Source organism: Maylandia zebra, linkage group LG13, assembly GCF_041146795.1.
Source record: "Maylandia zebra isolate NMK-2024a linkage group LG13, Mzebra_GT3a, whole genome shotgun sequence".
Taxonomy (NCBI): Eukaryota; Metazoa; Chordata; class Actinopteri; order Cichliformes; family Cichlidae; genus Maylandia; species Maylandia zebra.
Window position 1 is genome coordinate 25,740,736 of NC_135179.1, and position 13,162 is coordinate 25,753,897.

The 13,162-nt window shown below is 42.8% G+C and overlaps 1 protein-coding gene across 1 annotated transcript in view; it reads right to left on the reverse strand.

Annotated features, from left to right (window-relative positions):
• Positions 1 to 13,162, reverse strand: part of plpp4 (phospholipid phosphatase 4) — a 66,190-nt gene that overhangs the window by 23,083 nt on the left and 29,945 nt on the right. The gene's annotated exons all lie outside the window — the stretch shown is intronic.

The following is a 13,162-nucleotide window of genomic DNA, read 5'->3' on the forward strand; positions in this document are numbered from 1 at the left end:
AATAATGTCTCCTGATGTTTTTGCAAAGGAGCAGCCTAATCAGTACTTGCTCATTTTACACCTTGCTGGGCCCGTGTGCATGATTCACTTCAGCGGCATTACATTCACGGTATGTGGTTCACAATATATTATGCTGTGCTAATGACACGCAATATGCTTCATAAATTACTCAATTTTCCCAGCTTGTATTCTCTTTAACTCTGTTGTTCAGGTATCGGTGACTGGAAATATAATTTTACTCCCCGGGGATTAAAAGCAGAGCAGTATAGACACACAGTCAAGTGAAGAACCCCCCCCCCCCCCCCCCCCCCCCCAACTCACCTTAGATACAGACACAAATATACGAACTGAACCTCCATTAGGAGCGCACGCGGCGCTCTTGGATCATTAAATACTGCAATGATCTACCTGTCGCTCTGTAAAGCTTATCTTGCATCCAGTCATTACATTCTTAATGAGTTTTAGGCACACGCTCCCTGAAGATAGCGACACATATTTTCTTTCATGGGTCATGTTAGAATGCACAGCATGCACAGACTTGCTCTGGTGTGTAATCACTTCTTTATATGGGTCCATTAAAGTTTGCTGTTCCACATATAATAATAATAATAATATTAACCTTATACTAACTTTGCATGTTCCTGCCAAATGCATTCATTAGGTTTGTATGGATGTGAAGACTAAGAGTGGTTTGAGATTTGTAACATATCTTAATATGAACAATTTAGAGTCATGTTTTATTTTATGATTTTAAATTACATATGTGTTATGAATTTAAAGAAAGCAGACGCATATGTATGTATGTTTTTAAGGGATGAAAATAAGCTGGAACAAGCTCAGTACTGTAGTTGCATCTCTCTCTCTGCAGGTTTTGTAACTCTCATTTTCATTGTGTAACTTCAAAGATCCCATAATGAGATTTTAAGCATTATTATACCAGCAAGTAATAATTTGTTATATGACGTAATGTACTGGAGTAATGGTGTTCTTAGCAGAGAATGAAGTCACATTTCCTCTGTGTGAGATAGTGCAAGCTTCTCTTTCCAGTGTTTTGTTAGCCAGTCTAATTACTCTTGCACATAAATGTGTGCGAGTCTCCTTCTTCGAATTAGTCACAGACAGGCAGATAGAACTTAAGAAAAACGTAGGCATCAACTTTTAGCTGGACTGCTTAATACTACCTGTCTTGGATGGGCAAAAAAAACAAAAAACCTAAAGATTGTTTTTAGTTAATGCAAAGAGAAACGGGGTATTTTAAACCAAGACAAAAAATAGTTAATGCATTAAGGCTCATAAAAAATCTTCTTTTGTTTCAGTTAGTTTTTGTTATTATTGCTCCAACCCTGCTAGTCACATGACACACTTTTTGGGAAAGATCTCAGGAAGAAGCCCAGAATACTTGCTTTCTGTTTAGCTGCTTTGGTTTGCTGTAACAGGTAACAGACATTGGTGTACACTCTGTCTGCAAATATTGGCTAACTGCTTACTGTGCTAACCCATGAACACATAAAATGCAAACTGTAAACAAAAATTGTTTACCTTCAAAGTAAAACCTTTTGAAACATGTTGGTTGCAACACTAAGACACATATTTTACTTTGAAGGTGAGCAATCTCCTGTTCCAGTTTATGATACACTTTGCAGAGAAGCTGTTGTCTTCCATGCAAACTACACGTCACCGCTAGTGACCAAATCAATGACAAGGAGTTTTTTGGTGCTCCACCCACTTTGCAACCAACTTCACCTGGTGATTTTGGTTCCATACCACTCTCCAACCAGCTGGGGAATAAAAAATGTGTTCCTTGCAACCAGAGGTGGCCGAGGACTGAGGCCTAAAGGAATCTCAATATTGAACCTGTTGATGGTGCTAGAGTGCTCAGACATGAAACTTGGTCTGATTTCCATTCTTATGTTTTCCACTATCACTAATCAGTGTGTCAAATTGCAGAACTTTTAACCATATGCTTTAGGACTATCATAGACAGAAGAAGACAGATGATGAAGAATAGAAGAAGGCGATGGTGAATAAAAACAATATGGATGCTTGTGAAGTTTTGCCACTCGGTCCCCAGTAATAACTTGACTGAGTTGCATCCGTATTCTGAAACAACGGACAATGGCCGACTCAGTTTTATTATGGCATTGTATTTTCATTGCATTTTTTCCTCTCTCTTCAGTGGAAATGATTGCTTTCATAAGCTCGAAATCAAATGCCTTTTGGACATGTAATATTCCTCTTTCTTTTGGAGAATTTGTATCAAATCTCTTCTAACAAATCAATGCTGCCCACACCGGATTTCCTTTGGCCTGAAATTCAGATTGAATTTTTTGCCTCATCTTTTTCTTTGTTTCCCCAAGTGATAAACTTTATTTAAATGTGAAATTCCAATGTAGTTTATGTGCACTTTAAGGCTCTAGGCTCCAAAAGTCAAACACAGAATTCATTCTTCTTTCTGAGGATAGAAGTACCTGGAAATTAATTTCACCTTTATTGTAATTTACAGACTGCAGCGAACACATTTACAAGGTGGTGATGGAAGGTCTTTTCTGTGTTTGATAAAGGAAGGGCCATGCTGATCGCATCAAGAGACAATGCGGAGAAAAAAAAAGTCCTCAGTATGTCATCCAGGAAAATATCTGCAGGCAAACTGATTCATAAAGTTGTGAAAGAACTGTGGAGAGGGGTGGTGGGCTGCGTCAAAGATAGAATTGGCACATTCAGATGGTCAAAATGTCTGAAAGGTCTGAATTATGGCCTTTTTATTTATTTATTTCTTGTTAAATGCTCATCTTTATTCTGATCACTGCAAGAAGATCAAACAGGCACTGCAAATGACCACAGGACCTGAAGCTATAGGAGGAGACACAGAGAAAAAAGCAGCAGAGGAGCAGTGACAAAAAAGGCCACCACATCAGGAAATGCACCACAAAAAGTTTTCTATAAAAGCAGACTCATCAAGGCTCCGCTGAGCCCACCGACATAATCTCTGGCAAGAATAGACAGCTAAGTGCCCATAAAGAGGAGGCACAGCAAATGCCCTGAACTCAGCACCGCCTGCTGGCTGCCTGGGGAGTACTTCATTTTGTTTTATCAGCTTCTGTTTACCCTCTGTAGGAGCAGTATTGAGCAAAGTGATAAACGTCTCTACAGGGGCCAAAGCATAATAGATTAAGCCAACAACAGACCTCAAGGTGAATATGTAAAGGTAACTATTGTTGGCAACAAACCTTTAAGAAAGATTTAATGGAGGCGGTTAGTCTGATTTTTCTGCAAATTGTGCAATTGTATAGGGCCATTTAGGCTGAGTGGAGACAAGATATGCTACTAATGTCTACATTATTTTTTCTTTTTGCGATGAAATTTGCCTCGTGCCCATTCTTCATCGTTAAAGCTCTGCATTTGGGCCAATTTATCACCACCGGCTCCTATCCATCTCTCCTTGATGCATATCCCAAATCTGATGAGCGCAGCCACAGCTAAAGAAATGAAGCAAAATTATTTCCCAACATCTGCTCTTCCTCTATCGTGCTGAAACAATTGGGAGATTTAGCATACAACAGCAGAAAGAACAATATGAGCGTCTTATTCGAAAGCGCTTGATTTACAATGCACTGTGGGCAGAATCGTGGCCTCGGGAATACATTCTTCTGCTGCGCCACTGTGACAGAAAGTGATTTAGAGAAAAAAAAGTAATGGAATTGTTCCTTAATTAGTTATGCAGTGAAGCAATAAGGCACACAGAAGAGCCAAATGGCTTAGTTGGATAAACTTCAGGCAAGTTTCCATTGTCATTTCTAAAAGAAGAGACACAGTGTGAAATGTAAATAAAATCACAGTGATTTGCAAATTAATTTAACCCAACATTTAATTGAGAATAATATAAAGACAGCAAAACAAATTTTGAAAATTTTAACTTTTAACTTAGTTGAATGTATGAAAAATGCCAAAGACAACCCATTCTGACAGGTATAGCAATGCATTTTTGCACCCAAGTTAATTCCCAAAGAGCTATGAGTGGAAACTTTGGCATATCTCTGCATGGTGTGCAGTGTCTCCTTAAAAAATTTGAGGAAACTGGACGTGTGAAAGACAAAAGAAGACGTGGCAGGCCTAAAACACTATCTCCAGCAGATAAATAGTATCTGAAAGTCTGTGCTTAAGAATTATGAAAGACAAGTCTTACTCAACAGGTCTGACTGCAATCTAGAGCTCATGAAAAGAAACATTTTCTCAACTACAGTGTTTGGTCTCCTTGGTTGTCAGATTGCTGGCATCGGATAAAAAATAACAAAAACGTCTGTTTCAACATTCGATATGTGTCCTTGGATCCTTTAATGTAAGACAGGGTTTAAATATTCTGTAAGTTATTACATTTTTCTAATTAATTTTATACAAAGCTCCAGCTTTTCTGGAAGTTGAGTTGCAAGTTTGAAAGTAATCTTCCAGCTAAACGTCTATGTGTGTGTGTGTGTGTGTGTGTGTGTGTGTGTGTGTGTGTGTGTGTGTGTGTGTGTGAGAGAGAGAGAGAGAGAGAGAGAGAGAGAGACTGTGTTTGTATACTAACTTATCACAGATACATCCAACAGAAGCTGAGAATTTTCATCAGTCCTGATTTCATTATTTTTGCAAGCAGGGGTTTGCTTACTGTAGCTTGACTAAACTGCCCAGAGCCCTTATTAGACTACAGTCACACAGGTGACTGTCTACAGGTGCTGGAGGCAGCAGAGCAACACTTACACTACACAGCTCACTTTCTGTGGCAGACAGAGTGTGTGACCTTCATCTCTCAAGGGGAAAGGAAAATATCAGGGAGCCTTACAATCTCCATGACACAGAGTTCAAAGCACAGTACAAGTGTCTCGTCTGGTGTTTTAGAGTTAACTCCCAAGCAAGTTCCTTCCTTCCTAAGTGGGGTTAAGCTGCTGTCCTCATTTTGCTGTGCTTTGCACTGAAGTTGTTCTCAGCTACAATGCAATATGTGATGCAATCCGGGGACACATTCATAAAGATGCAGGCATTTTGTCAGGTCATTCACATTTGATTGCATCTGCACTCTCAGGAGGTGCACATTTGGCAATCAGCTAAGCAACTAAGAGCTAGTTGTGTGTGTAGTGAAGGGACTGAGGTAGGAGAGTGCGGGGCTGACCATCTGCCACATTTGGGACAGGATTCGAAATTACTTTTCCCACCAGAGGTAGGCAATCATTACTGCCCTTCCTCTCGGTCTGATGCCACCACATGCACCCCCCCCCCCCCCCCCCCCCCCCCCCCCCCACACACTACTTATTACTCCAGTCATTTAAACATAGAGGAGGCAGCTATTCAAAAATGAACTTCTGAGATTTACAAGCTATTAGGATCAGAGGTTATGTCAGACCCCACCCTTCACTATTTAGTGAATTTGATTGACTTCTGGTAAACTCCTATTCATTTTCGCTGCACAATATCAAATGCAAATTGAGAATCAGGGCAGTTCAATGAATCTCAATGGTCAGCAGTGAACGTGAAGAGCGGGGGCTTCATTGTGTTTTATCAATAAAAATGTGTACTGATAGAAGAGAGAAAGGGCTATGCAAGGGAGGAATAATAAGTGCTATGATGGGAGAGAATAGAAGAGAAGAGTCTGCTGGCTTTCTGATCTCTGGCTGAGTTATGTCCCAGTGGTTTGCTGGCACACACGTGGGCTGTTTTGGAATGACTTCCTTCAAGCATGCTGCTCCGATAGATCTCTATATTGTCTCAGCTGACTACAGCACAGTTTAAAAGGAATAACTGAGCAATAATGCACAGACTAGATTTAGAAATGTTAAGAATATGGTTGCAAAAAAACAAACTTTTTGCTTACAGCTTTTTGGTAATTGGAAGACTTTATTAAATTCTTTGGTTCGGTTCAACTCAGGCATAGAAGTGTATCTAATGACTTCTTAAAGTGGGTCAAAAACACTTTCCCCCCCTGTTAGAAATAGAGTGAATGAGTAAGCTGAGAGCTGAATGAGATGAATGGTATGCAGATCTGTGAAATGTGCTGTGGCGATGTTTTAACCTGCAAAAGTAGAATTTGTAATGATTGATGGCTGAGAGTCACAGTGGGTGAGCCTGGATTTATCACAAATCCACAACTTACACACACTCAACACTGCTGAAAGGGAAAACACGAGTACGGGTTTTTGCTTAAGTTACAAATTTTTATTCCACATAGGAGAGAAAAAAAATCCTGTCTCTGCTATTCCAGCAAAATCAAATCTAACTCCTCTGGCACAGCTGGATTCAAATAAGACAACCGGGTATCTGTAATTTCATATAGCGCTGCTGATGATGGAATTGGATTAGCGCTGGTTCACAGTGGAGAAAGAGCGAAGCTGAACGACAAACTGAGGATACATTCTTGATTTAATTATGCAAATTTTATTTCATTTATTACCAGGGCCTGCAGACCACAGCACAGCAATCCTGTCTTGATACTTAACACGTGCTTGTATGTGTACGTTTGTGTGTGTGTGTGTGTGTGTGTGTGTGTGTGTGTGTGTGTGTGTGTGTGTGTGTGTGTGTGTGTGTGTGACTGTTGCTCACTGACCGAAGGCTGGAAGATAATTGCACTCTTTCAAAAGAGAAGTTTAAATCAGGCTAGCAGCGATCTACCTGGCAAAATTCTGTTGGATATAATGATATTTGAGGCTGCATATTTATTTTTTTAGGCTGCAAAGAGACCAGACAGCAGGGAAACAAGTGGAAACAGAAGGCATTAAGCTTGGAGGCGAGGCTGTGTGACCGGCTATGGCAGGGGGTTTAAAGGCTGGAGTTTGGAGACAGAATTGAAGCTTGGGAAAGTCTTGAGCTGAGGCAATGTTGTGCCTCTGAGCGAAAAAGTTCTTTAACCTTTTCCAGCAAAACAGTCACAGCTTGAGTTTGGATTGGATACACATGACTAAATCATACAACAAAGGTTGTACACCTGCTATGGGGAAAATCACCCTTAATAATATTAATATAGCCATCAGAAGTTCCTATAGAGCCAACTCCATGACTGGCATTAACACTGTCACCTGAATTTCCAAGACATACTAAAAAATTCCAAGTGGCTTCTTTATTTTGCAAGTCTGAATTTGGTGTGGACAATAAGTGTCACATGCCCTCTCTTTCTGTGTCTGTGCTACTGGTTACAGTCAGGGCTTTGGCCAGACGTGTCGAGAATGCATAGCATCAGTCCTGTCACAGGCAGGGAAGAGAGGAGGGGAGCAAAATAGATGCTGAGTGACACTGAGCTAGCGCTGCCTTCCCTGGAGGAATCCCGTCTGAAGTTGGCTAAAGAAACAGAAAATCCTTCACTTGTCACACAAAACCCTGGTGGGGGATACAGTGGAAAACTAGGTCCTTTTTTTTTAATTACCCATTGAAGCTGGCTAAATCAAGAGGGTGCATTGAAAAGCTGAGGGCTGGCTTAGTAACACTGAAGGTGTCTGTTCACGATAAAAGCCCCACAGACACTTTTGGAAAGGTCAGAGCCTCACATCTGAGGCAGGTATTAGGAAATGCAGCCATATGAAGCTGGCAGGACATCACCAAAGGGACACGAAGGAAGCATGGTGGGGTGGGGGCACATGGTGAGATAAGAGTACCAACCCACAATAGGAAGGAGAAGAGCGAGGCTGCCATGTACTGAAGATTTGCCAGAAAGCTTTGCACAGGCTCAACAGGTCCAAAGCTTATATTCACTGAGCATGCTGAGTAAATGCATCAACTTTAACACCCCACTGGTGTTAACTCATCATATTAGTTGAGCTCTCTCTCTCTCCATTGTGCAGAGAAAATTGCCACACTCAGTGCTCCCACATAAAACAGTAGCAACAAGGAGCTGTTCTACAATAAAATGCTGTCGCCTGAATTTCTGACGCACGCAGCTTGTCAACGGCTTTTAATTCCACACATTTCAATGATGGCTTCACTATAACACAGGAATGAAGCAACAGGCATCAGCCTATAAAATTTTAAAAAAAAGTTTAACACATTGGGATATATAATAATAATAATAATAATAATAATAATAATAATAATAATAATAATAATAATAACTCCTTTAAACCTAACTACACATCTGTAATCCAATTGATTTAATCCATATGTAACCCTGGTAAGATTTACAGCAATCAGAAGTACAGGGTTCTTTGAATGCATCGTAGTCCTTGTCTGATAGTTTAATTTCCGGGCTTGCCCTGAAGGCACCATCTGCAGCTCCGTGCGCGTGAAGGTGTGGTGTAGAGGAAAAAGGACGGCAAGGAAAAACTCCATGCTGCCGCGGAGCACGGTTTTTTCCAGTTGAAAGAGAGGAAAGAGGTTTAATTAACATTTGTGAGAGAGCTGTCGTTAGCGGTGAACCACAGACGGGTACCTACCTGAAAGGAGCCGGAGTATTTCTTTGAACTTTTTGAACTATTCTGACTGGTTTTTTTTTGAGGTACAGTTCCATGGGTGCCAAGTGAGGAGCTGGTATCGTGGGTCTAAGACACTGTTGCTGCTGTGGAGGCCTTCTCTGTGTCAGGACGCTACACGTTGATGCCTGCCGTACCAGGAGGGCGGTAGGGAAAAAAACAAAAGGAAGCCCACCTGAGAGATACCTTATCATTTTCTTTGCTACTTTTTCTCCGCCTGAGATTCAGGTCGTTTTCAGTTCTTAACCCAGGACAGTGGGTAACTGAATAAACTGACACCATAAGGAACTGGACACTCACGTGCTATTTTCTTTTCTTTTTCCTTTTCTTTGGGGTGTTGAAATATTGTGTTTCTTGTCTTACATCTATTTTGATTGTTTCAATTATTTTTGTGATGCATTTGAGATGGTTACTGCATTTGAAGGTATCCCTACATTGAGGATGAGCAAAGGGAACTGATCCAAAAGGAAATATATAAAGCAAACTTTGTTTCATAAACCTGTGGTCGTGCGTGTTATGTGGGTTGGAAGTCTCATTGCTCTTACAGAGTTGCTACCGCCAATCTCCTTCCCAAACCTAGATTCGGATATTGTAGACATTGCACTTGGGCGAGCAGTATAGATCATCTCTTTATAGATAGAGGGACACACGTCCAGGTTACATAAAAAGTGGCGAGCCAGCCAGGAGATTGGTTAATAGTAGCTTTCTGATCTTCCACCCCACACTACGCACGTTTGAGATTTTTGACATTTGTTCCACCGAGTCAGGTATGGATATTTGCAACCGTTTTGAGGTTAATGGTCAAAACTCCCTGTATGTAACAGGTATAGGACCAGAATACACAGACGAGGAAATAACTGCTGTGTTCAAAGTTAATGGAGATATTTCTAAATTAGTGAGGATCCCTGACGAATCAGGACAACCAGAGGGTAGAGCCCTGGTCCAGTATGCATCTGACAGGTCTATCTCTAGAATCGACCCCATTACTTTGGGTACCGTACCAAGTCCAAAGGACCCAGCTGTGATGTGGTTTGCGAGGACCATTAGAGATGTTTGTCAGGAAGTGGTGGGGAGGGAGATAGCTTGCAGATACCTGGACGAACTAAAGTCTGTCGCAGGCAGTGGCAGGAAAGGTTTCTTGAATGTGCTTCAGGAGGAACTGCATGGGAACCAGGGCACATCACATGACGTACACAGTAATGCTACACAGCCCTATGCAGCTCAAAATGCTAACATACCTAATAATGATCAAAATGAGCCTGCAGAGCCCACACATGTTTATAGTGCATCTGCTAGTTTACCAACGAGCCCAGTCCACATCAGTGAGGATGTTTTTAACCCCCCCCAGATCCAGAGAGTGATTGTGGAGCATGTCATCCGAAGTGAGTCCACCACTTCACCATCCCCACAAATAAGGTTGCGCACCTTCTCTGGGCGGATGCCAAGGCCAAACGGTGAGGTGGACTACGAAACATGGCACACCCAAGTTGATCTTCTCCTTAACGATCCTTCCTTGAATGATGCTCACAAGGTGAGAAGGATTCTTGAGAGCTTGCTGAGTCCAGCAGCTGATGTTGTGAAGCCTCTTGGCATCTCTTCACCACCAAGTGTCTACATCACTCAACTTGATTCTGCTTTTGGTGTTGTGGAGGATGGAGAGGAGTTGTTTGCGGCATTTCTCGGCTCTAACCAAGATAGTGGAGAGAAGCCATCAACATACTTGAACAGGCTCCATAGCCTCCTCACAAGAGCAATTTCTAGAGGGGGAGCCTCAGCTGGAAATTCCAATGATCATTTGCTCAGACAGTTTTGTAGGGGCTGTTGGGATCAGAGCATCATCATCGGCTTACAGTTAGAGTGCAAAAAGGGAAATCCACCAACATTTCCTGAATTCCTCCTCATGCTGAGGACTGAGGAAGACCGCCGTTCCACAAAGCTAGATAGGATGAAAAAGCATTTAGGTGCTTCGAAAGCTAACATGTATGCCCACCATGTTTTTGATATGCCCTCTTATGACTGTGAGCCTGTCCCACTGCCTAACTCAAAGCCGAATGAGACATCAAAGCTTGAAAAGAAAGTAAATGAGCTAACTAAACAGTTGGAAAAGCTAAACAAAAAGCCACCGAGCCTCACTCATGATAGTAATCCTCCCCTAGTGGTAAAAGCAAAGCGAGATGAAACCTCTGATATTGAGAACAAGATAGCTGAACTGACAAAGCAAGTTGAAAAACTAGCACAAAATCAGAGAGAGAGTACTGAAAAGACCGACTGCTTTGCAATCAGTAGTAGTAACATGAAGAGGGGCCTTAAGGTGCCTGGAATGCCGAGGCCGTGGTTTTGTTTTAAGTGTGGGGAAGACAACCACATTGCTGCTCACTGCTCCAATGAACCCAACCCCGCACTGGTTCGCAAGAAAAATGCAGAACTCCGGGAGAGGCAGGATAAGTTTTTAGCTCAGCAGGCTGCTTCCCCATTCACTTTAAACTAGTAGCAGCTCCTGTTGTGGGACGTCCAGGAGCTGCAGTTGATGATAACCCCTGTCCCAACAGATCAGTTGATGGTGCTGGAACACAGAAGAAAGTCATAACCCACACAATGACTGAAACCTACCGTTGCACAGAGCGATCTATACCTGCAGGGCTTGTAGGTCCTCGTTGTGCGGCTTCTGTCTTTCTTGAGGGTGTACAGTGTGAGTCCATAATGGACACCGGCTCACAAGTTACAACAGTGTCCGAGTGTTTCCATAAGAACCATCTGTCTCACTTACCTATACATCCAATTCATGCCCTTCTTGAAATCGAAGGAGCAGGTGGACAGCAGGTCCCCTATCTTGGTTACATAGAAGCGCGTGTCACTTTCCCGCTGTCTGTTCCTGGCAGGAAAGAGGAGCTAGTCGTGTTAGCACTTGTGGTGCCAGAGTGTCAGTTCAACAACAGGACCCCCCTGTTGATTGGTACCAATGTGTTATTACGACTTTATGAACAAGTACTTGAACAGGATGGTCCAGAGGTTGTTTGCAAACTCTTCTCTAGAGATTTTGCAGTGATCTTCCAGCATATTGCCCAGATCCATGACCTCAACAACCATGCTCATCCTGTCAGGTTACATGGTGGAAACCCCATCACCATCCCTGCAAAACAAAAGTGCTGCATCACAGGTGATGTCAGGTTGAAAAGGAACAGTCAGACCACATTTGTGCTTGAACCCAATGAACATCACAGGTTGCCAGGTGGCGTGTTCCTTGAAGCTGCTCTGATGGACATTCCATTTAAGTCTAGCTGCAAGGTCCCGGTCGTCCTGCGCAATCTTAGTGACCATGATGTTACGCTGCAGCCAAAATGCATCATTGCTCAAATATGTGCAGCTCAGCAGGTCACATCACTTGGACCAGTGAAAGGTGACTCTCATCACAATAAGCCTGACAGTGACAACCTCGAGTTCAATCTTGATGATTCACCAATATCTGAACAATGGAAAGATCGTATCACCACCAAGCTTAGATCTATTCCAGAAGTCTTTGCTGTGGATGACCTGTCATATGGTCACACCACTGCAGTGAAACATCACATCAGGCTACATGACGAGACTCCTTTTAAGGAGAGGCCAAGGCCTATTCATCCCAGTGACAGGGAGGCAGTCAAGGAGCATCTTAAAGAACTGCTTGATGCAGGAATCATTAAAGAGTCACAGAGCCCTTTTGCATCCCCAGTGGTCTTGGTCCGGAAAAAGAATGGTTCTATCAGGTTATGCATCGACTACAGGAAGCTAAACGCTCGAACCATCAGAGATGCATACGCTCTTCCGAACATTGAGGAGACCTTTGCTGCCCTTAGCGGTGCTAAATGGTTCTCCGTCATGGACCTTAAATCTGGTTATTACCAGGTTGAGATGGCCGAAGAAGACAAGCCTAAAACCGCTTTCACGTGTCCCTTCGGCTTCTTTGAATTCAATCGCATGCCTCAGGGTGTCACGAACGCACCAAGCACTTTTCAGCGCCTTATGGAAAGGTGTGTCGGTGACTTGCATCTCAATGAGGTATTGGTGTTTCTGGACGACTTGATTGTCTTTTCAGACACATTGGAAGAACATGAAGCACGACTCATGAAGGTGCTGAACCGTCTTAAAGATTTCGGTCTAAAGCTTTCTCCGGAGAAATGTCACTTCTTTAAGACGTCAGTAAAGTATCTTGGTCATGTCGTGGATGCACGAGGAGTTCATACTGACCCTGACAAGATATCCGCCTTGAGAGACTGGCCTCGTCCTTCAAATAGGAAAGAGCTTAAATGTTTCTTAGGCTTCGCTGGGTATTATCGGCGGTTTGTCGAAGGATATTCCCAGATAGCCAAACCTCTTAATAGCCTGACAGCAGGCTACTATCCACCAAAGAAAAGGGGCAAAGTGTACAAGAGGGAACGCTTCACGACTCTTGTGAGCCCTAATGCACCGCTCGGTGAGGAGTGGACTTCGGAGTGTGAGAGTGCATTCAGAACCCTGATCAAGAAACTGACGTCTGCGCCCATCCTTGCTTTTGCGAATCCACAACTACCATATGTTGTACATACTGACGCTTGTCGCGATGGATTGGGGGCAGCGCTCTATCAAGAGCAGGAGGGGAAGCTCAGAGTTGTCGCGTATGCCAGTCGAGGTCTTTCCAAGAGCGAGAGAAACTACCCTACGCACAAACTCGAATTCTTGGCCTTAAAGTGGGCCGTTTGTGAAAAGTTCAGTGATTTCCT